This window comes from Hemicordylus capensis, chromosome 3 (assembly GCF_027244095.1).
Source record: "Hemicordylus capensis ecotype Gifberg chromosome 3, rHemCap1.1.pri, whole genome shotgun sequence".
Taxonomy (NCBI): Eukaryota; Metazoa; Chordata; class Lepidosauria; order Squamata; family Cordylidae; genus Hemicordylus; species Hemicordylus capensis.
Genome location: NC_069659.1, coordinates 332396741 through 332424637, shown reverse-complemented (window position 1 = coordinate 332424637; position 27897 = coordinate 332396741). Strand labels below are relative to the sequence as shown.

The 27897-nt window shown below is 44.4% G+C and overlaps 2 long non-coding RNA genes across 2 annotated transcripts; both read left to right on the top strand.

Annotated features, from left to right (window-relative positions):
* Window positions 1-250: 250 nt before the first annotated feature.
* LOC128350448 (uncharacterized) lies at window positions 251-9110 on the top strand. Its single transcript, XR_008319330.1, has 3 exons — window positions 251-492; window positions 2849-2917; window positions 9047-9110. It is a non-coding gene; the product is annotated as an uncharacterized LOC128350448 (long non-coding RNA).
* Window positions 9111-21972: 12862 nt separating this feature from the next.
* LOC128350447 (uncharacterized) lies at window positions 21973-27009 on the top strand. The gene is made up of 3 exons (XR_008319329.1): window positions 21973-22134; window positions 23532-23637; window positions 26188-27009. It is a non-coding gene; the product is annotated as an uncharacterized LOC128350447 (long non-coding RNA).
* Window positions 27010-27897: the final 888 nt, after the last annotated feature.

The window sequence follows — 27897 nt, the reverse complement described above, 5'->3', positions numbered from 1 at the left end:
TTCATATGTTCAGTTCTCTGCAATGTCAGCTGTGCAGGGGTTTGCTTACTTATTTAACACATTTGTATCCTTTCTTCCATCATGGAAGTCAAGGCTGTGTACCAAGTGTTCACTTCCCAGACAGGCACTGACCAGACCCAGGCCTGATAGCTTTCACACGCTTGCTGCATCATATGCCTTCATGATGCCTTACCTGAACAGTCAGTAAAAATAGGGTCCCATGCAACTAGAAAGTCTGAAACCACTGCCACTTGAAAAAGACATTATAGGTTCTGTATCACTGTATGCTTCTGCTGTCCACATTGTACTGTTTCAGAAATAAACTGAACTGTATTCCAAAACATTCAGAAAATAGCTTGGCTTATTTTGCAAGCCCATGTGTAATCCACCCCAAATCTTCCCTCTTTCCTTTCAGGAAAAACAAACAAACAAACCTCTATTCAGCCAGGCAGCCATGATAGCAGCAACCCACCCTCTTCTAGAGGGAGAAAGGTGGGCAATCCAGTTTCTTCCTCCATTCGCTCTCTAGCACACCATGCTAGCTAATGAGGCTATTCACATGGGCAGCCAAATCCAGGCTTGGACAGCCCAGCCTGAACTTGTCCGCCTGTGTGCACCACCAGGAACGAGCCTGACCCGGCGCTGCATCGGTCCCAAGCCTGGGAATTTACCTCAAGCTTTAACCTGGGTTAAATCAGTGTACCCTTAAACCCAGGTTTGGGATCATGTGTGTGCATGGGCTGCAGGCAGCCCACACACACACAGAGCTGGGCAGCAAGAGTGCCCGGCTGAGGGAGGATCCCTCAATGCACTGCGTTCCTGACGTGGTGCATTGGCAGATGCCAGAGGATTTCCTCCTCCGGCTCCCTGCTCTCCTGCTTGCTGAGGCACCGATCATGTGTTGGGCGAGTGGCCAAGCAAAGAGACCAAAATCCCTCAGGAGCCTGCCTCCCTGCCAGTCTTCCGCCCCACCCAATTATTTGTTCGCGTGTACAAACTTAATATGTCAGAGGGAAAAGTTCCCGGTGGCTGTGTTGAATTATAGCTTGGGGAAAGGAGATTTTGGTAAAACTACATCCATGAGCAGTTCGTGGGCTCTTTCTCCCTCTGGTGTAGTAGTACAGTGCATCAGAAAGAGAAGGGAGATTGGATTGCCTTCTTTTCCCCTTCTTGTGGCAGAAAAGCTGCTGCCGCCCCACTGTGTGGATCAGTTTTGCGGAAAGGGAAGCGGGAAATGGCCAGGGGCTGGAGGAGCAGGAACTGCAAAGGGAAGTAAGCAAGGAATTATTCTCCAGCTCTTGTATTAAATTAGAGCTAGAGAATAATGTGTGGGGGCTCACAAAACCTGCTGAAAGCTGGTAAGAGGTCTGGGAGGGGGAATTGTAATTTATTTATTTATATTTTATTGTTAAATTTATATACCGCCTTTTATTAAAACAATCCCAAGGTGGTTTATAGCAGAATTTAAAAACAAGATTGTAAAAATGACACAATTAAAATATTAAGCTAAAAATATAAAACAAATCTGATTAAAAATTTTAAAACTCAAGCATAAAAACAATATATAGTACAAAGTAATGGACTTTGTCAGCCTTGGTTACAGTCCTCAGTGACAAGTTGGTTTGTCCGGTGGCCAACCAGACTTGGGTGGGTTCGGATGACATGCTGTACAGAAGTGCATGCACTATAGGAAACTGAGAATAGAACAAAAACTTTATCTCAGTAATTGGCCAGCAAAATGAGGCAAAAAAGATAACATATGTACAGACTGGAATACAAAAAACAATTAAATGTCTAAATTACTATTAAAATTTTACTTATTACTATACTTGACTGAAGTTAAGAAGCACTTTGGGTTAACCTGTATTAGATTCTCCATGTCGCAGCACAAGATTTTGTGCCATGGGAACTTTTGATTGCCTCTCCTGGACTTCTTACCCATTTGCAGTGAGTCACGTGAACATGCCCTTGGTGTGCCCACAAAACTCTCCTCTTCTGTGAAGAGGGATTAATGCTGAAACTCATTTCTGGGGTCAGCCTGCAAGTTTTCCTGGCAACTATAATACGGTACAATTTCCATGCTTTATGCATATATGCATGTGTGTGGTTTGTAACTCTATTCATGAATTCAACCCAAGATTTTCCCTGGACTAAAGCAGCTACTTTAAGCTTACTTAATCATTATATTTAGGGCTTAAAACCATTGGTTTAATTCATGGATTTTTTTTTAATCTTGTTATACAAATTGCTCTAAATAACAGAGTATGTTGGAAGCTGGAGAGCAAATAAAATAATTTAAATGTGGCTTTATCGACTGTGTAGTAGCTTACATAAATGCAGCTGCCTTGGTGCCATTAACATAAACAGTGCAAAATATCTAGCACCTATTATAATTGCTTAATCAGTCATTAATTGTCACAGATTGCACCTGCTGGTGACTTATCCCTTTATTTTAAATACTGACCAAAGGCATGAATAAGATGATATCTTAAAATATAGATCTATGAGGAGGTTATTGAGGAGGTGGCTCTGAGGAATGAATAAAAATGCCCATTAGGTGACATGAACATCGTCACTGACATTTCTGTAGAAGCCCATAACATTAATAATAGTAACAAATCAATTTATCGTAAGTGTTATTGCACCAATGAATAGAAAATGTCTTTCTTTCTAGGACATGTTAAGGCTATTAGAACGAAATGTAAGTGAAGAATGTAGTAAAAATAATTGCAACTGTGCAGATTTGTAAAAATTGTAACTCTCCCTATTGTGACTTTTTAGCTTTGATTAAGGACACTTGGAAGAAACGTTATAATTCATGTGAATTTAATTGAATTGTGTTTGGCAGAAGCCTGATGAACTTGTCCAAGAGAGCTTTAAACTAAATCCTGTGGGAGATGAAGACAAGTGTGCAAAGGTAATTACAAAAGCTGGGGAATTGGGTGCTGCAAGGGAAGTTGTGAGATTGCCTAATAAACCCACAATAACATAGCTGCAGAAACTCTGGAACATAATAGTGGCTGTTGCTGGTGTCTACCTTATGTTTTTATTTTTAAGTTTGTGAACCCTTTAGGGATATGAAACTATTTTATTTATATTTGTTTTTCTGTGTACACCACTTTGAAAACTGGTTGAAAAGTGGTATATAAATATGCGTAGTAGTAGTAGTAGTAGCAGCAGCAGCAGCAGCAGCAGCAGTAGTAGAAGAAGAAGAGTATGGGAAATAAATAAGATCTGTTTGAACTCCTAGTACAGGAGGGTAAATGCAGCTTGGGAGGCATACGTGAGAAGAGATGGTATGACTTCCCGAATTAGAATGTAAAGGATCTAACATTTTCTAAAAGAATAGATGTAACAAAAATGGAGGGGGAGTAGTATTATATGTCAAAAATGTGTACACCTGCACAGAAATCCAAGAGAGTTAACATGATAGCCCAGTGGAGTGCATTTGGATAAAAATAAATGCTGAAACAAACAAACAAAAACATTGTTGTTGGAAACTGCTAGAGACAGCCATACCAAGGAGAGGATGTGGATGATATTTTCCTAAAGTAAATTAGAGATGCTTCAAAGAAGCAAACTAATGGGGGACCGCCACAACCCAGATATCTACTGGGAGGCAAACTCTAATCATCAAATCTCCTCCAAATTTTATGACCTGCCTTGCTAATAACTTCCTAGTTCCGAATGTAGACAAGAAGTTTTAGTAAGAACTAATCAGCCTACTTTCCTTTCACTATAATTAATTATCACTTAATTGGTCATTACCATGTTCAAACACTAGCCTACTTCCACCTCAAACATGCACACATCCACCATCTTGAATCGGGGTGGATGACGTCATCACAAACTACACCTTTGAGGTGTCCGTATGTGTCCCTACAGCTGTACCAAATTTGGTCCAAATTGGTTAGGTGGTCCACAAGTTAGCACACTTGTGCCTCAAATGGTTTACATTTTTAATGCTGGTTTTAAATGATTTTAATGTTCGTGTTTTTAATGTTTAAATAATTTTAATTGTTTAATTTATATAGTTTTGATTTTAACTATTAATTAAAAACTATGCATTGGTATATAAATCAAGGATGTGTGAAACAATTCAGGTACAAAATGATTTTTACCCGAATCTGGCTGATTCGGGTGATTTGTAGCCAAAACAAATCACCCCTGTCCTCAATTGCCCAGATTCACGTACAAAACAAATCAACCAAGATTCAGACCTCAAAAATTTGGAGATTCAGACCTAAATTTTGTGGCCAAAGTGGGTTGGGTGGTAGTGCCCAATCAGTGGAAGCTACCACCCAGATTTCAAATAAATTGGTCAAAGGTGCGATTTTTAACGAATTTTTGAAGTTGGTTCATCTTTAAACTTTTCTCCATAGGGAATAATGGGGATTTCAGCAGCCTTAGTTATAAGTCCCCGGGGGTGTGTGCACTAGGGTGGCTCAAAGCAGATTGCGGTGGGTGATAGTGCCTAATGGGTGCAAGGAAGCTACCACCCAGATTTCAAAGGAATTGGGCAAAGTGGTGATTTTAAAAGAATTTTTGAAGTTGGCATGTCTTTGGGGCACATTCGGAACATAAAAGGGGTTTCGGGGCAGAAGAGTGGGTCAGGTGGTAGTGCCCTAATGGGTGCCTGCTAGCACGCAGATTTCAAAGAGATTGGTGAAAGGGATTATTTTTAAAGAATCTCTGAATTTTGTGCATGTTTAAACTTTTTCCCATGGGAATAATGGGGGTTTCAACAGCCCCATAACTCCACTTGGGGGGGTACCAGGGTGGCCCAAAGAAGGGTGTGGTGTAGTGCACTTAGGGTGCCAACCACCTGCAAAACGAAAAGCCCAGGGGCACTGGGTTTTGTTATTTCTGAGATGTTCTTCTGAGATTAGATTCTCTGGTGAGAAATGAGAGTGGATTCAATGACAAACATGCCAACTTCAAAAATTCTTTAAAAATCACCCTTTTCCCCAATTTCTTTGAAATCTGGGTGGTAGCTTTCTTGCACCCATTGGGCACTACTACCCACCACAACCCACTCTGGGCCATGCTGGTGCCCCCCACCCCCAAGGAGTTATACCTAAGGCTGCTGAAATCCCCATTATTCCCTATGGAGAAAAGCTTAAAGATGCATAAAATTCAAAAACCATTTCAAAATCACCCCTTTGCCCAATTCCTTTGAAAACTGGGTGGTAGCTTCCACCCACTGGAAACTACCACCCACCCCACTCTTTTGGCCCCAGGACCCCCCTTTTTTTTTGCCCCAAATCAGTTTGGATTCAGATTCAGAAAATTCAGGTACAAATAGAGTCTGGGATGAGGAGGGGGCAGATTCAGAACTAAAACAAATTGGGGTTGATTCAATTTGGGTAAAAATGGAAACAAATCAATTTGTGCACATCCCTAATATAATACATAAATAAATAAATATTCATGCATCCACCATTTTGAATTGGAGTGGATAATATAACAAACTATGCCATTGAGGTGTTCCTATGTGTCCCTGCAGCTTTACCAAATTTGGTTCAAATCATTCCAGGCATTGCAAAGTTGATAGGGACACACCCCCCACATACAGAAAGCTGGGTGATCTCATACGCTTATTTTCCTTAAGGCAAATAGGCTAAAAAAGGAATGAGGTGACTGGCTATCTTTGATTTGGTCCTAACCTATAGGAAAGAGTTGCTCAATTAAGTAATGGGAACATTATAATGGTGTTGTTCTGGGTATTATGGAATGCTAAAGGTGAATGTTGTCAAACATATACCTTGAATTTCAATGGGGGTGGATGATTTTAGTAAGCAAAAAGAGGCACTGTGGTTAGATAAACTAACAGGGAAAGGATCCCAAGGTGGGTAAGAGTTCCTAAGCCAAACGTGCAGATACACACAATTCTGATGAGAAAGAAAAATAGTAGACCAATATGGCTGCTCAAAAGGTAAACATGATGACCCAAAAAGGGGAAAAAACAAAACATATAAGAAATGGAAGAATAGAAAAAGGATGAACATAGACGGGTAGCCCAGACTTTCAGGGGTATGGGCAGAAGCTGACCTCCTCACTAGTGAAGTACTTGTGGAAGGGCGTCACACTAGCACAATGCTGTTGTGCTAGCTACTTGAGCTGAGTCAGGAGCTTGCATTCCAGACTAGTGATGTAATACTGCAAGCATGCTTGGGCTTGCACAACAGTGTCCAATTTCCCATTTGTTTTGAATAGAACTTTTGGGCAACAGCACAATTGCATGATTGCACTGTTATGGAAATCCCTGGGTTTTTAGCACAATGTTGCAATCTCTTTGCAATAGCACAACTTTGCTCACTGCACAAGTGCTTCATTTGGATGTCAGCCAGGGTCAGGGAAGTTTAAGCCGAGACTGGTGAGAGGTGCTAAGAACAACGAAAAGGGCTTTTTATGGTATCTTCCAAGTACGAAGAAGAGAAAGGAGAAATTTCTCCTGCTGCTCAGTAAGAGTGGTGAAATATTAACAGATGACAAAGAGGAGGTAGAACCTCGCAATTCTTATTTTGCAGGAATTGCTGTTTAAGATTGATAAGGAGTTGATCAGGAAACATGTATTAAATAAATTCAGGTTTTCAGGATCAGATAAATTGCATCCTAGGGTACACTAAAATAACTTGTTGACATACTCTAAGAATCTATGTCTCTCATCTTTATGAAATTCTAGAGAATGGGGAACACACCACAAAACTGGAGATGGGCCAATGTTGTCCCTGTCTTAAAAGCAGGGGAAACAGAGGATCTAGGAATCCTCTACATGACTGGACAAGCTAACTTTGATACCAGGAAGAGATTATGTAGTAGTCAATCTGTAAGCATCTTGGTAACAATGTAGTGATTTGTAGAAGACATATGGATTTGTCAGTAATTAGGGGTGTGTGAATCAATTTGAATTTGAATCTATTTGAACTGAATCTGGCCATTTTGAATTATTCAGATTTGAATTGAATCACCCCTGAAAGGGGTAATTCAATTTGAATCCAAATCATATTGGCCAGATTCGAATTTGAATCAATTTGAATTGATTCAACAGCAGTTAAAGGACATTTTAGCAGCCTTTAAAAACCATTCAGTTGCCCTAATTAGTAAAAAAAAAAAAAAAATGTGCCAAAATGGGTCAGTTCAGATTCTAATCAAATTGGCCAATTTTAATTCAAGTTTGAATTGAATCTGAAAATTTGATTCACGCACATCCCTAAATTACTCCTCCCAGAATAAAGTTATCTCATTTTTTTGAAAATTCTGATTAATAGCTTAGTTGATTGTGGGAATGCTATGGACATAATTTATCTTGATTTCAGCAAAACATTTAACAAAGTTCCTTATAACGTTCTGCTTAACAAATTGGTCAAATGCAGACTAGATCACTGTTCATTGCACTGCCCACGTGCCACTGGCAACCTACACAGACCCCAGTGGCACCCCTGGCTTACCTTTCCCCTCCCCTGCCACCTCTAGTCCCTTCAGCCATCACACACACAATCTCTCTCTCTCCTCCTCCTCCTCCTCCTGCCCCACACATGCTTTCTCTCTCTCTCTCATACCACTGCTATTGCCATGGCCACTGCACTAATGTACATTCTCTCTCTCTCTTGTTTCCCCTTCCTCCTGCCCCACATGCTTTCCCCATCTTTCTGCCAGTGGTGCTGTAGCCACAGCACTTGCTCTCTCTTGTTTCTCTCCTCCTCTTGCCCCTAACATGCTGTCTCTCTCTCCTTCCCACCACTGAGGCCAGCGCTGCTACACCCTTCCTCAACACTACATGAAATGAGCCTTCTCGGCAGCTGAGTCCCCTGCTGCAAAAATAGTGAAGATCACTAAACTAGATGATAATACTGTCAACTGCATTCACAGCTGGTTAGAAAATCATATTTAAAGATGCTCCTTATTAAAATGGTGGCTCCTCATTAAAGGGCTTCTTATAAATACAGAGAATTCAAAGAGAATCCTTATTAAAATAATAGTCAATTGCTCCTTATTAAAATGGAGGGATGTTTCGGGTGGGGTACTACCAGGATCTGCCTGGGCCCTGGTACTGCACCGAATTGCTATCAAATGACTTCGATGAAGGGATGGAGGCAATCTTCATCAAATTTGCGGATGACAGGAAACTGGGAGGGATAAGCTGCAGGAGACAGGAATTCATCAAAATGATGTTGGTAGCATGCATAAAAAGGGCGGTTGAAACTAACAAAATGTAATTCAACAGATAAAAATGCAAAGTTCTGCACTAAGGAAAAAGATAAATAAATGCATAGCTATAAAATGATGGATATCTGGCTTGGTAGTAAGTAGCACATGTGATAATGATCTTGGACTGCAGTCAGTCACATGCTGAACATGAGTCAGCAGCGCGGTGCAGATAATGCAATAATTAAAAAAAAAGATAATGCAAATTTAGGCTGCTCTAATAGAACCAGTTTCCAAAGAATGAGAAGCAATAGTGCTTCACACCTCATCTGGGATACTGTGTCCAGTTCTGGGCACTGCATTTAAGAAAGATGTACTGTAGACAAGTTGGAGTGGATTCAGAGGAGGGCAACAAAGATGATGAGGGATGCATTTTGATTTATGTATTATTTCTCTATGTCAACTGCATAGGAAACCTTTGTTGAAAAGCAGTATATAAATATTTGAAGAAGTATACATTTGTTGTAGTTGTAGTAGTAGGGGGTCTGGAAAGCAAGCCATATGAGGAAAGGCTGCAGGAAATAAGTATGTTAGTTTGGAGAAGAGTAATGAATGAAACGGGAGGCATGATTGCACAATTTAATTACCTGCAGAGCTGTCACATACAAGAGGATGAAGACTTGTTTTCTGCTGTTCTTGCAGGAGGACTCAATCTAATGGGCTTAAGTGACAGGAGGGTAGATTCTCAGTGGCAAGAGCAGTATGAAAACTGAGCCAATTACCTGGGGAAAGGGTGGGCTTTCCCTTACTGGAGGACTTCAAGCAGAGGCTGGATACACTTCTGTTGGGACTGTTCTGGTTCTGACTCATAACTCTATGATTCCATGTCTGCCCTCAGCTGCTGACATCCTGACTAATGAAGCATCTGTAAAACAGGATGCACCAGCAATGCTTCTATAGAGGTACAGACTAATGCTGCACATGTGTGTGTGTGTATGAAATTCAGTGACCTTCCCTTCTCCTGGAAGCTCTCTGTGGCACCTGGAAATATGTTCCTGGGGGCTGCATGACCCTCAAAGATCTATTTTCAGATGGCACTTTCCAGACGTGTGTGTGTGTGAAATTCAGTGATCTCTTCTTCCCCCAGAAGCCATCTATCGGACCTAAAAATATGTTCCTGAGGGCTGTGTGACTCTCAGGTTGCACAGGTAAGAGACAGCATGCTGGCCATTTAATCTGAGTCTGACAGGCATGTCAGAACTCCAGTGGAGCTCAGACATGAATGTGCGGACTTCAGTTGGAGGTTCTGACTGTCAGGCTCCCTGCTGTTGTATATAAACATATTCCAATAATGTTCAACAGAGGGCATATCAGCCGTGTCTGACATGCCTGTTGGACCAATATGACTGCACAACCCTAATTTTTACTACATTTGGCTTAAATGGGGGGGAAAAGAAAATAAACCACAGGATAGTCTGTCTTGTCCCAAATGTCCCAAATTTCTAGGTTCAGGAGTGTACAAAAGAGCAGAAGGACCCCACCAGATGCATCTCTCAGTGGGATCTGCTTTTACATCCTCTACATTTATTTCTTGTAAGCTACCTTGATTCTTGAAGAAAAAAGGAAGGTTTAAAAATCTGAGTGAATGGATATCTTGCACATTTGTTGTAGTAAACTTTAGGGGTGTGTCAGATGCGTTCCGGTGCCTCTTTGGAGAGGCACCTAAATGCTTCAGCTCCCTGGCACCAAAACATTTCGGCATGGGGCACCAAAACATTTTGGCACGGGGCACCGGGTTCCCTAAGAGGAGGTAGGCAGGTCCTACCTGCCCATCCTCCAAGCCCCCACCGGTCCACCGGGCCACTATTCTTACGGACAGACTTCCGTGCAAGCAGTAGCTTGTGCTGCGTGCTCTTCTAAAATGCCGCGCTATGGCGATGGGATGTGTCCTTGGCATCCCTCATGCAGCATCAGCACGTAAATGGCATCAGCGCATGCATTGAAGCCATTTGCAGGGCCACAGGATGCTGGCCCCACAAATGGCGTTGATGTATGTGCTGATGCTATTTACATGCCAATGCCGCACGAGGGATGCCAAGGATGCATCCCATCGCCGCGCTGCAGCATTTTAGAGGAACAAGCGGCACAAACTGCCGCTTGCACAGAAGTCTGTCCGTAACAATAGCACCGCGGTGGGCTGGCGGGGGCTTGGAGGACAGGCAGGCAGGACCTGCCCGCCTCCTCTTAAGGGAATCTCATGCTGCCCTTGTATGTGCACCAAAGCAATTCATTTCACATACCTAGTTAAATTAAGCACAGAAGTATAATTTTGTGGATCAGTATCCCCTTTCTGAGCACAAGCTATAATTAAACCAAGTATGGTAGACTAATTTTTATATAAACAGCTGACTACTCTGTGGCTGACTACGTCAAATAATGATAATAATAAATAATTGTCCTCTCCTCTGGTCAGAAAAGCCATCCCTGATCCAATTTCAAATATCTGAACTAGTAATTGGAGGCTGCAGGAGGCTGTTCAGCAAACTGCAGATTAGGGCTTCGTTGCGAGTATGTCAGCATGCAGCAGACAGCAGTATCTCTGCACATCTCATCCCAAATCCTGGGCAGAAACTGCTACATACGGTGAATTCTTACTATTACTGACTGAAAATTCAACCCAGGATACATACTGAAGAAATGGAACACCGTTAAACTCCAGAAGCTAGGGATAGTTTTATTTCGACTCAAAATTAGCAAAATAGATAATATGGGGAGGAGAACTGGTCTTGTGGTCGCGAGCATGAATTTGCCCCTTTACTAAACAATAAGGTCATTCTCACGAACACACAGAGGTCAGTGTGGGAGGAGGGCAGGAGCCTACCTGCCTTCTCCCAGGTGATCAGGGCCTGAACAGGACTCCACTGTCCATGCTCCCAAATGAGTGGCATGGTGGCAATGTGATTGGTGATTGGGGCGGGGAGGAAGCCAGGCTGCCAGATATCCTACAATGCACCTAGCAGGTCCCAATACACTACTCATGGTCTCGTTTTTGTATGTTCTGTTGCATGTTTGCAAGCCTTTCCTTTACAAAGGCCAAAAATAAAAAATAGAAATAGAAATCTATGAAAGCTATATTGACCATATGATTGGGGCTAGCCAGTTGTGAAAAACACAAACTCATACACAAACAGCCACATTCTGAGACTATTCACACGATGGGGAGGCTAGCCCGATTTTCTCCCATGGTGTGAACCACTGGGATCGGCTGCGAGCCTGGTGGTTCTTCAACGGGTAACCCACTAAAGTACCCCTGCCCTTAAACCTGGTTTATTTTACTTGTGTGTTGCTGTCTCCCCAGCATGCCCTTTGCACTTGCTCAGGGCATGCTGAAGCTTCCGGGGGCCATGCTGCCCCCAATCCCGCCAGGCCCCGCCAGCTCCATCATGGAGCCAGCAGTTGTGTGGGCGGCCAATCCGGCCACCCAGGGCTGCTGCCCTGCTCATGTGCGGGGAGAGCGGGCTAAGCTCGCTCTCCCCGCTAACCCCCTCATGGCTCTTCTCACAGATCATGAGAAGAGCCTGAGGCTTTTCTCACGATCAGAAAAAATTGGGCTAGGAGAGCTTAGCCCGACTTTTCCGATCATGTAAACCATTGGGCTTGCAGGCAAGCCCGGTGGCTTACAAGCAGCTAGCCTGCTATTGTAGCCCTCCCCTTAGCCTGGTGTAGCCCACCGTAACGGAGGTTTCATGCAGTTTCTGGAACCATAATCATAGAGACGGTGGCACAGATCTGCCTGGGAATGCACCTGCTCCATGCCTTCATCGCTTCTCGCTGGCCACTTCTTCGAGCACTTGGCCTGACCCCCCTGTCTCTGATTCAACAAAGCAGTTGCCTGGCAACAGGGACACTACCTTGTCAGCTATCAAATGGCAAAGTCACACAGGGGCATGCCATCTTCCTACTCTGTCCCTTGTTCCTCCCTCCTGGCAATCAGGAGAGAAAGGGGACGGGGTGGCAAGATGGGCACTATGTGCTTTGCTCTTCAAAAATGAAGCAATAAAGATATATGCTCACAAGCACATGCCCTCGAGGTGGCAACATAAACAGGACAATCTCATTAGAGCACTGGGATGGCAACATCCCAGAGTGATACCAGGGGCTGGATTTAAAGGGAAGCCACAACCAGGAATTTTTGAATGACTCTGCTCTATGTTTTGGCCCAATGATGTTAGGGAAGAAGGGAGCTAGCCCTTTCCCCTTGGGGGAACGTGTGCAGCCCCTAGGCTTACACATAAGAAGGGCCAGTCAGCAGGACCAGCATTGCCTCCAGTAAAGAGAGTGGTTCCTTTGTGATGATGATGGATGCTGATCCTGAGAGGACCGCTCACTCCTGAGAGTGTAAGGCCATGAGTATACCCCTTCACAACTCATGGGAAGAACCGTCTGGGGGGTGTTCGGCTGAATCACTAATAAGTTGCAATGACATCTCTTTTCCCACGGACCACTCTTGCATGAGATTGTCAGACTATGGAGACACGCATGTGGGCCAGACAGTGGGTGCCGCCCAGCCAGGTTGCTCTATAAAAGCAAGCTGGGGGATGGGTACCCTGGCAACAGCTCTCCCTGTCTTGGCAACTGCTGTGAAGAAGCAGTCAAAGCATGCCCTCTGCTAGCCCATCTGCCCATTTGAACATGTCCATCTTTTTTCTTTTTTGCTTTTGTTGCCTGTTAAGAAAGGGAAGGGAACATGATGACTTCCTAGTAGGGGATATGTATATGAGGGAGGGCAAAAGAATCTGGTATCTGGCCCACTCTGACCAAGGATGCTCTTGCAATACCTCACCCTGGCAGAGCGGGGAGACCAAACCACACTCTGGCCCCTCCTCTCCAGGGAAGCCTTCTACACACCCCAAGGAGATTCTGATGCTGTCCATTGGGACAGAACTTTACTCTCATTCAAATTTCCTGGGTTCGAACCTTTGTTGACTGTATGCATATCTGCTGCTGCAGGGAATCAGGGGAGAGGGGAGGCCCAATTTCCAGCAACAGAAAAATAGTGCCCCCCACAAGAAATTGTGTTTGTACAAGACAGTTTTATTTTGGGACAGTTTTATTTTAAGGGTGGCGGTGCAATCGCTAGCGGAAGAAGGGCTTGCATGACATGGCATTTAGAGGGATTTAAATGCCTTTCCCCTGCAAAGGGTGGGCAGACCATACTGAAAAGGCATGATTGTGCTCGGCACACCCCCTTTAAGATCATGGCCAATGGCTGCCACCCTGGAGATGTTCTGATGGCTTCCCCACAGTCTGGTGATGCAAGCACTACAGAGCTTGCTGGGATGCAGGCTCAGCAGACCAGGAAGAGGGGCTCTCCTGCCTTGAAAATGGATGTTGCTGGACTGTGGTTGGATGAACGTTTGTTATGCAATTCACAGTTTGAATAATTAACTGCGGTTTCGGCAACCTCCAGTTTCACATTATGTGCAAATGTGGCCTAAGTCTAGTTGGCAGGGACAAGTCCTGCAGCTGAGTCTGGGAAACCTCTAGTGGGGAGAGCAGTCAGAACAGTTGGAATTCAGCTAGAAAATGTCAGTTGGAGCTGAAGCTTCACAGAGTGAAAGCATCTGTCAGACAGGCTAGTAAGGGGGCTGGAGGTAACAAGAATCGGGTTGGGTTGTGAGTGAAATAAGTTTAAAGAGGAATAGGGGTTTAAAGAGGTTCCTTGGAAATGAACTTGTTATAAATCCAGGACTCATGAAAATGGTATTTGTACCTGGCAGGTGTACTGTGAAGACATAATGGCTGCCTCTGGATGTAACACAGAATCAATGGTCCAATAGACATGTGGTACTGCTCCCCCTGCTCCCCTGTCCAAATTTGGATGTTCAGTAGAGCTCCCTCTCTGCAGTCCGGAAGGGGAACCTCGGGTCAATTTTTTGACAAAACTGCAGCTGCGCACATTTGGACAAACATTTTTTGAAACTGGAGATCCCTCCACCTCTAGATTCGTGTTATGTGTAAATGAGGCCAGAGAGTGTGTGTCTGAGATGCAGCCAGGGAGAAGTCTGGTTTAAGGAGAACCAGGGAAGGTTACATAAAAATAAACATAGATGTAATTCTAATATATGAGCTCTGGGGGCGGGGGGGGGGAGTGTAAAACAAGATCCATAGAAGTGTCTATACCAGAAGGAACTGAAAGTAAATTATACTATCAAAGAAACCAAGCAAGAGAACTAGCTGACTTATTAAGTAGTGAAACAAGAAAACCTCAGAATCTGTAAATTAATAAATCTTTATTTTTTTCTGAAAAATAAAAGGAACATGTCTTTGTCTGTACCTCCACACCTACATCACTGCATTACCAAACCTGAAGACCCCTATAAAGAAAGTTCTGATTATATAGAGACCATATGGTGGTAGTGTAACAAGAGCCTGTTGAGAAATTAGAAAGTAAAAACTTTAAAGAAACCTTAGTAAATACACATCAAATCCCCTCATCACACTCTCCCTCTCTTACATACCTGTATATAGACACACATACAAATGAACACACACACACACACACACACACACACACACACACACCCCTAATGTGCATTTTTTGTTAAGACTAATTGTCCAAGGATTTCTTCAAGAAGAAACACAATATAAAAAGACATCCTCTCTAATAAAAGGCTTGGTGTCCGTCCGTGGACGGGCACCAAGCGTGTGTTCGTGCCTCCCTGCCCTGTTCTGCGCCTGCGCGAAGCGCAGGCCCAGAACAGGGCAAGGGAGACACGACCGCCAGCACCCGGCGGACATCTTGGACGCCCAAAAAACGGCCGCCCAGAAGAAGCCGGGTGAGCGGCGGAGGGGAGCACCAAGCCTGGTGTTCTGTGGAGGGGAGCTCTGCCGCCGCCTCGGCCACTAACAGCACGGCCGAAACAACGCCAAACGGCCAGAGACGGCCACCCCGTAAACGCCTGGAGCAATGGCGGCAGGGCATAAACAATGAGTAGGACGGGAAATCCGGGCAACACCGAGACGGCCAGAGGCAGGCGCCCCAAATACGCCAGGAGCAATGGCGACGGGGAAAAACCAAAAATAAGGACGGGGAAGCCGAACAAAACAAAAAGGAGGATGGGGAAGGCGGCCAATTAACAGAAGAAGAGCGGGGAAGCCGGGCGAGAGGGCGGCGAAGCCGCCAATGAGACCTGCCACGCTAAACAAAACAAGATGCACCAGAGGAATAGTCCTCGCACACTCGTCCTCCAAGGTGCCGAAAATCAACTCCCCCGCTTCCCCCCCCACAGGTTAAGGATCAAAAACCCCTTGCAAACTGCATCGCCCCCGCCTATCGCCCTCCCGCCCAACCAGCTGCCGAAACCCAACTTACCCACTGCACCGAGCAAACAAACAGACAACCTCCAAGAAGAAGGGAAGAGCTTACAGAAAGAGCTCCTCCCTGTGGTAAGCCTCTGCCTAGACTGCCGGTATGGACACGAAGGACGCCTATTGCGTCATTCACATCCATTGCAACAGACTGGGCAGCAGCAACTCATAGAGAGGAACTCTTTTCACAAGCTCCTCACTTCCTCTTCACGAACAGCTCCGGGAACCAAAAAATAAATAAATAAAGTTACATCAAGCACTACACCACAACCCCAATAAATCAAATCAAAACAAATAGTGACACAAAGCACAATACCCTACACACATACAACACAACGCAAAAGATATACACTAAATAGAGCAGCGGCCACTGGCGGTCCCCACATCCCCCGCCCAATAAAAACAAACCAATCAAAGCCAGTCCCCCACCCACAGCCAGGGAGGGGGGGAAACCCGTTATTTACACGCGCACCCACCGACTGTCAGAGTAACGGTCGCCAACAGATCACTCCTACAGTGCTATAAGCACACAGCAGATGAGCAACATAGCAGAGAGAAGAGAAAGAGCTGCAAACTCTTGCAAATAGCCCTACTCCACCAAAATACCTCAAAGCTGCCAAGACTGAGAAAAAGGCAGTCTTGACACACTCAGGTGAGGCAAGAGATAGCATATACAGACCACCCCCAACATCCTGACTGACTCTGCCTACCGGCAAGCCACTAACAAAGTAAACAATTATATATATAAAAAAAACAAAAAAAAAACCCCAAAACCAAACAGAAAGAAATTGACACTGCTGTGCTGAGTACACCAAGAAAAAACTCTGAAGGGAAAACCACCCTATTAAAAAAAAAAAACCAGCCTAAAGCAGCAGCCAAGGAAGTAGCAAATAAAATAAAATAAAATAAAATAAAATCTTGCAGAAGCATTACAGAACCCAGAAAGAAAATTTACACATAAGCCAAATATAAAATACACAAAATCCAGCAAAAAAGAACAAATATGGCCAACAAAAACCAGAAACAGGACAAACATGTCAAACCACAAGAACCAAAACAAACCAGAGCCAACCAAACAATAGAGGAAGAAATAATAGCGCAGCAGATGCAGCATAGAAAAAATAAGGCCACAAGAGAAAAACAAAAATGCGCAACAAGATCAAATGAGGAGATTCAAAAAAGAAAGGACAGAGCCAAGGCAAGACACAGAGAAAGAAGAGAAGAGCAGAGTCCAGAGGAACGAAAACTAAAGCAAAAGCAATACGCAGAAGCAGAAAGAGCAAGAAAAAGGCAAAAGACTGCTGCAGAGCAACAATTAGAACGTCAAAAAACAAACCTGAAAAAAGGGGACCAGGACAGTGCACCCCAACACAACAACATCTCCAAATGACATAACAATAAAAACTAAAAACAACATTGCCACACACACATGTCCAAATTTAGAGCAGAACACAAACACTGACATAACACAGAGAGAGGACCAAGAACCCAAACCCAAAAGACGGAAACATGAAATCATAGACACACAACAAAGAGAGAGGGAGACAGCAGAACACCAAGAACAGCTGAAAAATAAAAAAAACTCAGGAGAGAAACAAAGAAGAGCACATAAAACCATGGAGGAGAAAAAAAAAGAACATCAAAGAAATGTTCAAAGACGAAGAGAAAAGAGAGCAAGCCAGACTCCAGAGGAGCAACAATTACAACGCAAACAAGACGCAGACAGAAAAAAAAAAAACAGAGAAAAGAAATAAAAGCCCCAAGCCAACATAAACAACAACAACAACAACTGATATGTGCAGCAATAAACACAACAAAACCAATAAACAACACAGCAAACATCCCGGAAGACAACATCCAACCACACACATGTGGACATTTAGACCAGAGATGTGAATTCTGCAATGCAAAACATTTCAAAGGAAAAAGACCCACAGACCGGAAATTCACACAGTGCTGCTCAAAGGGAAAAGTGACCCTTGCCCCTATTAAAACCGACCCGCTCATCCAGCACCTGATGACGGGACAACATGAAAACAGCAAGAACTTCATGGAGAATGTCCGATCTATAAACAGTGCACTAGCATTTGCCTCCATGGGAGCAAACATAGTGCCACCACCAGGCCACGGGCCGTACTGCTTCCGAATACACGGCACAATTTGCCACCGAGCAGGCACACTGCACCCACAGCAGGGCCAAGACAGACAATATGCGCAACTATACATCTTAGACCCCACAGAGGCCGCAGAAAGAAGATTACATAATAAATCCAACACAAAAATCAACCCACAACTTATGCAAGCTCTAAGTACACATTTTGCAAAAAACAATCCCTTTGCTGAGGCTTGCAAGATGCTACACCAAGTAGAAACAGAGTGCCAAGAGGACGCAGAACAGACAGGCGAAGCACTTAGGGAAGTAACCATGACCATGGTCCAAGACCGAGAAAATGACCAAAGACGTTACAATGCACCCCAGCATAATGAGGTCGCATTTATATTCAAAAACAATGACGGAGAGCCACCACTGGAAAGAGACCTACTAATTCACTGTAAACCTAGAGCAGGCAACCCAGACCATAACATTACACAAAGAATAAGTGTCCTCGATCCCAACCTAGAACCCATGGTATACCCATTACTATTCCCCAATGGAGAACAAAGCTGGGGGATAGACATACCTTTACAACTGAGGCCACAAGCCTTAAAGAATTTATCAAAGCAACCATGTTCACCGAGAGTACGAGTCACCCAGATGCAGTACTATGGCCACCGTTTATCCATCAGAGACAACTTTAACGCCTTCCTAAATGCAGGCCGCCTAACGCAGCAATACATGGTTGATGCATATGTAAAAACAGAGGCCAATAGACTCAATTTCATCCGACACAATCAACCAAAATTGCGAGTTGAAAAATACTCAGGATTGATGGACCACTTAAACGAAACAGCCAATACAACAGGCCAACTCCCAGGAAAGACATTTATTTTGCCGTCCTCATTTGCAGGTAGCCCCAGAAATATGCTACAGAACTATCAGGATGCCATGGCTATTGTCAGAAAATACGGAAAACCAGACCTCTTCATTACAATGACATGCAACCCAAAGTGGAATGAAATAGAAGACAACCTAGAACAGGGCCAAAATGCTGCAGCAAGACCAGATATAGTGGCAAGAGTCTTTCACCTGAAACTTAGATCCCTAATTGAAGGCATCTGCAAAAACCATATATTTGGCCCACCAACAGCCATTGTATATGTCATAGAGTTCCAAAAAAGAGGCTTGCCACATGCCCACATATTGCTCATCCTAACTGAACACTATAAGCCAAAGACTGAAACATCCATCGATAACATAGTATCTGCAGAAATCCCGAACATTGAAACAACACCACGTCTGCATGCAATAGTAACAAAGCATATGATCCACGGTCCATGTGGTACTCACAATCGACATTCGCCATGTATGTCGAATGAAAAATGTACAAAAGAATTCCCAAAAGAGTACCAAGACCAGACTATTGCAAACATCAATGGATACCCCAAATACAGAAGAAGAAACTCTGGAAACAGCAAAACACAGAGAGGAAAACCAATAGATAACAGATGGGTTGTGCCCTATAATCCATTTCTGACCCTAAGGTATAACTGCCACATCAATGTCGAAGTCTGTGCATCAGTCAGAAGTGTCAAATACCTATTCAAATATGTATACAAAGGCCATGATTGCGCAAAAGTGGAAATCCTAGAACCAGACACTTTGAACCATGATGAGATCACAACCTACATGGATGCAAGGTATGTCAGCACGCCAGAGGCAGCATGGCGACTAAATGGATTCGAGATGCATTACCAATCCCATACAGTACAAAGACTGCCAGTGCATCTCCCAGACGAACAAGCAGTAATTTTCAACCCAGAAGACATTGGCGCAGCAACCGACAGAGCAGCAAGCCGTGAAACACAACTGACAGCATGGTTCAAATTAAACCAGCAAGATGAGAAGGCAAGACACATATTATACACAGACATCCCAGTATATTATGTCTTTGACAAAGCAAACAGCACATGGAAAATTAGACAGCGTGGGGCAGAAAAAATGATTGGCAGAATGTATTCTGCAAATTTACAAACAGACCAGGAGCGCTATTGCCTGCGCCTCCTACTGCTGCATGTGTCAGGAGCAACATCCTATGGAAACCTCAGAAGCGTGGATGGAAAAGAATACCCAACTTTCCAAGAAGCAGCAAAAGCAAGAGGACTCATAAACGATGAAACAGTGTGGGACAGCACACTTGAAGACGCAGCACAGTACAACATGCCCACGCAAATCAGAGAACTCTTCGCCTACATCTGTGTCTTTGCATCCCTCCAAAACATGCAGGAGCTATTTACAAAATATGAAGACTACCTCATCGAGGATTATGCCCATAAACATCTACAACACAATAAAGAATGCACAGTCTGCCGTGACCTCGCCCTGCAGGAAATTGGAAAAATTTTAACACTCCATGGAAAGAGATGCACAGACTACAGCCTGACATACAACAAGCATAATACCGAGCACCTTACAGAAACATACGACCAAGCCTATGAAAACCAAACAGCAAAACATATGTCAACAACCTTCAATGATGACCAAAGAGCAGCCATGGAAGAAATTTTAACAGCTAGCCAAAACAATGAGCTTGAACACCGCTGCTTTTTTTTGGATGGACCAGGAGGCAGTGGAAAGACATACTTATACAAAACCATCCTCAACACAATTCGTGGCCAGAATGAACTCGCGCTCCCTGTAGCCTCCACAGGGATAGCAGCCAACCTTCTACAAGGAGGCAGAACATATCACTCACAATTCAAACTGCCAGTACCAATACTGGAAAACTCCGTGTCTAACATGCGCCTCAATTCCCAAGATGCAAACAACATCAAAAAAGCCAGAATAATCATTTGGGATGAGTCAACGATGGCACCCACTCAAGCAATAACAACAGTAGACAAACTGATGAAGGAAATCATGGAGAACAACAAACCCATGGGTGGTAAGCTTTTTTTACTTGGAGGAGATTTCCGACAGACACTTCCCGTAGTACCGCATGGGACCCAAACCCATATTGTAGAGGCCTGCATAAAAAACAATACACTGTGGAACACATTCAAGATCCTGAGACTTCACAACAATATAAGATCAAAAGACCCAGAATTCAGTAAGTGGCTAATCACAGTAGGCAATGGAGAGACACCACACATTGAGGGATTACAAGAAAACATCATTGAGATCCCATCAAGCATCATATGCAGAACAGATATCGTGAAAGAAATTTTCGGAGAAAAAATACAAGTGCGGAACATCCACGACATAGCAAAAAGATCCATCCTTTGCCCAAAAAAACAGTGATGTAGACAGCATCAACGACCAGGTGCTCCGCATGTTAGAGGGTGAACCAATAACTTATCTCAGCTCAGATTCCATAGATGACACCACTGAGGAAGATGCCAAAAACTACCCAGCAGAATTCCTACATGACCAAACACCTGCAGGAATGCCAAAACATACACTCACCCTGAAAGAAGGCGCAATCATAATGCTTCTAAGAAACCTGAACACAAAAAAAGGCTTATGCAATGGAACCCGCCTGATTGTCACACACCTGGAAAAAAATATCATACTAGCAGAAGTAATTACAGGATCAGCACAGGGAGACATGGTCTTCATCCCAAGAATAGATTTGGCACCAACATGCACGGACCTGCCATTCACCTTAAGAAGACGACAATACCCAGTGAAATTAGCATTCGCAATGACAATCAACAAGTCACAAGGACAAACCCTGGAAAAGGTCGGAATCTATCTGCCTGAACCCGTGTTCAGCCACGGACAATTATATGTCGCGTTATCAAGAGTGCAAAGTTTTAAAGACGTCGTGGTCAGGGTGCTGGAAGGGCCAGAACAAGGAAGACTAATACCAGACTCAGAACAAATATTCACCAAGAATGTGGTGTATAAAGAAATACTATAATGGCGGAGGGGGGGAAACCAAGAAAAATAAATAATACTTATTACACAAAACATAGCCTCATAGCCTCATACGTATGTAACAACAAAATAAGGGAGACGAAGAACAAGAAAACAAAACAGAGAGAGTAAAAAAGGGGCAAGGGAGAGGAAAGGGGCAAAGGAGAGGAAAGTAAACAGGGGCAAAAAGTCAAAGAAACAGGGGCAAAAAGGAGAGCAGACAAGACAAGAGAGAGGAGGGGGGGGAGGGTGCAGGAAAACATAGATCCAGAGACAGTGAGCAAAAACCACAAAGAGAGAGAGAGAGACGAGGGGAGTGAAAAAAACCCCCGAAGGGACAAAAAGAAACACACACAAAAAAGGGGGGGGGAGGGAAAGCTAGCGCCCGTTATTATAATGGGCTTAAAAATACTAGTGGGCTAATAATAATGCTGGGGGAGAAGATGCAAATGAGCGGAAGGAACTGGAAGCTACTGCAAACGAAGGATGTCCCCATTCTAGAATTAATTTTAGACATCCTCCTAGTCTCTCCTAGACATCCTCATAAAAATGGAAGAAGAGTGGAATGCAGGGCAGACTGAACCAAAGGAACAAGAAAGGTATTGAATGAGGGTATTGAAAGGCATTGAATGCTTAATAATACTAGATGTGCTGTTTGTGGGAGAATGCTGCTAAGACGACTTTGGCAACTGGATTGTTAATTGGAGCATACATGAGGATGTGTGCCATGTAATGCCATGTTGCTGCAGCAGTGGCAGCCTAGTATGGTGAGGGCCTTCTCGGCCCAAATCCTCACTCAACCTGGTCATCATTTCCATCCTCCTCCATTTTCCTAAGTAACTAGGAAGCTTGAAAAGGAGGAGTCACAGGTATGGAAAGTGATAAAAACCCTTTCCCCACCTTCCTGTTCCTCTATTGCTGCGTGGCAAGAGAGGTGTGGGGTTGAGCATGGTAGGGATGTGCAAACAGGTTCGAATAAAAACTGGTATGATATTGGACCAGTTCAGTTCAAAGGGTCAGGATCAAGCTGAACCACGCCTGGTTCAGCTCAACCCCAAACAAACACCACCACCCTGCAATTTGAGGGTTCGTTGAACAATTTTAATTTTTCCCCCTTTGTTTTAACTTACCCCTTCCAGGGGTCTTCACCAAGGTAGCTAGGGGGGTCCACAGAAGTCCCCCTTTCCCCCGCTGGCCTTCCTTTTTGTAAAAATTCCCTGGTTTGGGCACCTTCAGCCCTTTCTGGGCCTATTCTCTGGCATGGTGGCCATTTTGGAGGCCACCACTCCTGCACAGTGGGACCCTGCATGGCCAGGTCATGACCCAGGCCACATAGGGTCCTATGTGCAGACATGGCAGCCTCCAAAATGGCTGCTGCACTCGGGGACAGGACCAGAAAGGGCTTAAGAAGCCCGAACTAGGCAATTTTTACAAAAAAGGAAGGACGGTAGGGGAGGGGGGACCTCCACAGACACACCACCACCACCATGGAGAAGCCCCCTAGAGAGGATAATTTAAAAATATGGAGTACCAGGCCTGGACAAATCCCTCGCTTTAGCTGTAACAGTTGCAATGATGGACTGTGAGACAAAGTAAGTAATTGAAGGAAGAACTCTCCACCATCTAACTCATGTCCTGTAGTCTGTCAATCAGGCTACCACCTGCATTAGCAAGCAAGAAAAGGATGCAGGTCTAAAGCACCGAGTTCACTGTCACCCACTAATCTTCAGGAAAAGCTAAGGCAAGGTGAATAAGATTTTCAGTTTGTGTGTGTCACTTTTCTTTGTTGAAAATAATCAGCATTGATTAAAAAAATATTTACAAAGTAAGCTGAATGTCTGCCCTCCCTACCAAAGAAAGATCAAGTTGAATACAATGTACATTTTTACATGCAATGTGAAGATTACCAGGCAAATTTTTGTTTTCTTATTTCATATGCATACCATAATTAGATGAACTTGCTTCCCTTTTCTGAATGCAAATTGTCTCTTAACAGGAGGACAACTGAGGGCTGTTCGGCAAATCTCCTGGCGTTTCCTCACATTGCTAGCCATTTTGAGAGGGATCAGTGTCAATCTGCCTCTTACCTCCATACTTCTCAAGTACGTTAGTGATAATTAAGACAAATACACTCTGCGTGTCAAAACTGACTTTCCAGAAATAATCTATGTTTTGCATTCTTGACACACTCTATGGACTCATGCTGTGTGAAGATACAGCACATCATTAAAATGTTGTCATTGCATCTGCACTAGTAGTTTGCCACTAGCATACCATTCAGACTATGATTTCCTTGCTTATTTATTTATGAGCTATAATAATCCCTAGGGCAACCTTAAATCAATTAAATGGCTTGATTCATCAATCAAAAATGTTTTGATTGACTAAAAAGTCTGCTCCAATTAACCAGGCAGCATATATATTAAATTACAGTAGAACCTCAATATCTTCAGATCCATCATCTGTGGATTCACGTATCCGTGGTTGGGTAATAGACACCCAACCTTGGTATATGCAGGTTAAAAGAAAGGTTTAAAAGGGATTAAATCTGCATATCTGTGGATTGGAGGTGACCTCAGAGGTCATCTCCAGCCACCATTTTGTGACGAGGAGCCATTTTGTGATTCATTTCGATTTTTAAAAACTCCTTTTTCCTTGCAATTTTTCATAGAAAAATTGGGACTTTGGGCCTTGCGGGGGGGATCTCTGGACTGTAGAAGGACAAGAGGGAATGGTAGGGCCCTTTATTTTAGCATTTGAGAAGGGTTTTTTGGCATTTGGGTCCCCCCCACCAGGCACCGGGAAGATAACCCCCGGATTTCCATTGCCTCAGTGCCTCGGTATTCATGGCTTTGGCATTTGTGGTCCTAGCTCAGAATGGAACCCCCGTGAATAATGAGGTCCTCCTGTATTTGTCTGTGTGTCTATATATATTTAAAATATACATGGCAGGTGTCCTCTTAAATACACTGGCCAACCTCCTGACCAATGGTGCGTTTACAGAAGGACACTGCAATTCCACAAAGCCATTGCACAGCTGAGTTCAGCTACATCAAGAACTTTCATTTCCAGACTAGTGTTGCACTAGCATAAATGCTGTTGTGCAAGGTTAAGGATATGTTCCACAAAGCAAGGTATGTTTATTCCTTGTGCATCAGAAGTTCTTGACAACTTGCACAACACTCATTCCACAAGACTGAGCCCCAAGATCGCAGCACAACTATTGCTCCACAGGACATATTGCATCATCATCATCATCATCATCATCATCAGAAGAAGAAGAAGAAGAAGAAGAAGAATTAATAAAAATAATTAATTTGATTTCTATACCGCCCTTCCAAAAATGGCTCAGGGTGGTTTACACAGAGAAATAACAAACAAATAAGATGGAACCCTGTCCCCAAAGGGCTCACATTCTAAAAAGAAACATAAGATAGACACCAGCAATAGTCACTGGAAGTACTGTGCTGGGGGTGGATAGGGGCAGTTACTCTCCCCCTGCTAAATAAAGAGAATCACCACAGTAAAAGGTGCCTCTTTGCCCAGTTAGCAAGGGTAACTTGTACTGTAACCTTATATATGTCCTGGAGAAGATCTTCCTCATGCAGCATCATGGAGCACCATAACTTCTCTTCCTTCCATGCTGTGGTCCAGATGGCAAGTGCCTCTCTAAATTGTTCCCCATGCGACTTCAAGGTCACATGTGGAAATCTAGGTTTACTATTGGACAATTTCAGCACTTTATTGAATAAAACCAGGAGCATAGTAGAATTATGGAAGGATAATGGAATGGAGATGGGGAAATCCATACATTTCAAATTTGAACGCTGGGCAAAGCAGCATGTTACATTAAATGAATAGTTTGCCCTTCCATATTTAGTTTCCTTTTATAAATAGTTGTTATGAGGTGTGGCCACCAGCACTGAGACTGCAGCATGGAGGTGATGGTAAACATTTTCCCTTGACCACCAAGAAGTTGCTATTTGCCCCGACAGCTGATATTTGAACGCAAGGACAGCAAATGTAGATAAGTGGGTGTGGGGAGGCAGAAAACCAGCTGCAGGTGTGACTGGAAATTTCAGTTACATCGTTGGGGACTCCTATCATCCCTGAGAATGTAAACAACTATAGGCCTGTGGCCAATATACCCTTCCTGGGCAAGGTGCTTGAGCATGTCATGGCTGACCAGCTTCAGACACTCTTGGAGGAAATGGATTATTTAGATCCATTTCAATCAGGCTTCAGGTCTGGCTTTGGAACAGAAACTGCTTTGATCACCCTCTGGGATGACCTGTGCAGAGAGAGAGAGAGAGATAGGGGGACTGAAACCCTGTTGATTCTCTTTGACCTCTCAGTGGCTGTCAATACCATTGACCATGATATCCTTTTGGATAGACTGGCCAAGTTGGGGGGGGGGGGAACTGGTTGGAGGTGGTTCCTCTCCTACCTTGAGGCCCATTTCCAAAAGGAGGTGTTAGGGAATTACTGCTCAGCCCCCTGTCAGTTGTGCTTTGGGGTTCCACAAGGTTCCATTCTTTCCTCTATGCTGTTTAACATCTACATGAAACCACAGGGAGAGGTCATCAGGAGATTTGGTCTGAGGTGTCATCAGTATAAGGATGACACTCAGCTGTATCTCTCTTTTTCATCAGATGCAGGTGAGGTGGTGACTGTCCTGAATCAGTGCTTGGATGCAGTAATGGATTGGATGAGGGTGAACAAGTTGAGATGCAAACAAGACAAGATAGAAGTACTACTGGTTGGTGGTTCATCTGCCCGGGAGAATGATGTTCAGCCTGCTATAAATGGGGTTGCACACCACCCCCACCCCTGAAGGACCAGGTTCACAGTCTGGGGGCGTTCATTGATCCAGTACTGATAAATAAATAAATATAAATAAATAAATATATGTGGAAGCCCCAGCTCCCCATATCAGCAATGGAGATCACTGATGCCCTGTTTCTCTGGGTATGCAAGTTGCAGAGCCCAAAGGAGACTCTAGTCATCTGGGAGGCACAAGGTAGGTGTGTGCTCTCCCTCCAGCTCATCCCCCTATGGCTGTGAGAACAAGACCCATATGTATCTATATTAATAGAGTACCAGCCTCTGTTATCAGATGTGCAATCCAGCCAGAGTCAAGTATCTTTATAATTAATTCTCTTAGCCAGCCAGCATGGAGATGTGGCAAGACAATGTGTGCCGACGAGGGAGGCACCTGATTGGCTGAGCTCTGTTTGGTCGGTGGAGGCACCTGATTGGCTGGGCGTTGGCCCGGCTGTTGTGAGGAGGGGCTGTCTCAGCTGCAGTCTGGGCTGGGAGGCGGGAGGCAGTGGGAAGGACTGGCCCTGGCCTGGAGCCAGAGGGGGTGAGTGGGACATGTGTGCCCAGGATTTGGCAGCAGAATTCTCAGGACAGGCTGTGAGAGTTCTGAAGTGAGGACTGAGGAGGAGAGGGGGAAGAAAGTGCCAGCAGTGACTGCCGGCCGGCCGAAGGGGGGAGAGGAAGGCGGTGGGGGGTGGGGGGAGAGGAAGGTGGCAGCGGGTGGATGGAGATGAAGGCAGCCGGTGGACAGAGAGGAAGGCAGCGGGCGGACGACGGAGAGGAAGGCAGCGGGCAGAGGACGGAGAGGAAGGTGGCGGGCAGAGGACGGAGAGAAAGGCGGCGGGTGGAGAACGGAGAGAGTGGCGGGCGGCTGGAGAGAAAGGCAGCGGCAGGCGGATGGAGAGGAAGGAGGCGGTGGGAGGACAGAGAGAAATGTGGCAGCAGGCAGATGGGAGGGAGAAAAAGTGGCGGCGGGGCCATTCTTGGCCGCCCGCACAGCTCTGTGTGGGGGGAGGAATGGGAGGGGAGGAGGGCTGGAGAGTGAGGGGGGAAGGAAAGGGGAAGAGAGGAGAGACCAGGGCAGGAGGAAGAGGGAGGGGAAAACAGCTGTCCCCAAAGCACCGCACAGATGCTCTGTGCGGGGTTGGCTAGTTGTTCAATATTTCCCCAAAGCTAGTACTCTGCACTAGCCATTCTACCAAAAGATGGAACTCGTCATCTTAATCCAGGTGTATTTCTTTTGGTTGGGAGACTATCAGTGTATTGCTATATGTGTTTTCAGGTTTAATAACTTATGGTGCAACCCAATCCATCGGGTATTGCAACTAATCACTGCTAGGTTGTTGTTGTTTTTTAAATTTAATAAAACTCTCCTTAGGTATGCAAGCTTCACAGGATTTTTAACCAATCCAGTATATTTTTCTCTCTAAGTAATATTTCTCAAATTCCATCTTTTCTTCCACCCCCTCAAGAAATCTGTAACTAGAAACCAAGTTGCAGCTTAAGATATAACCATGCCCCCGCCCCAAGAAATATTTATT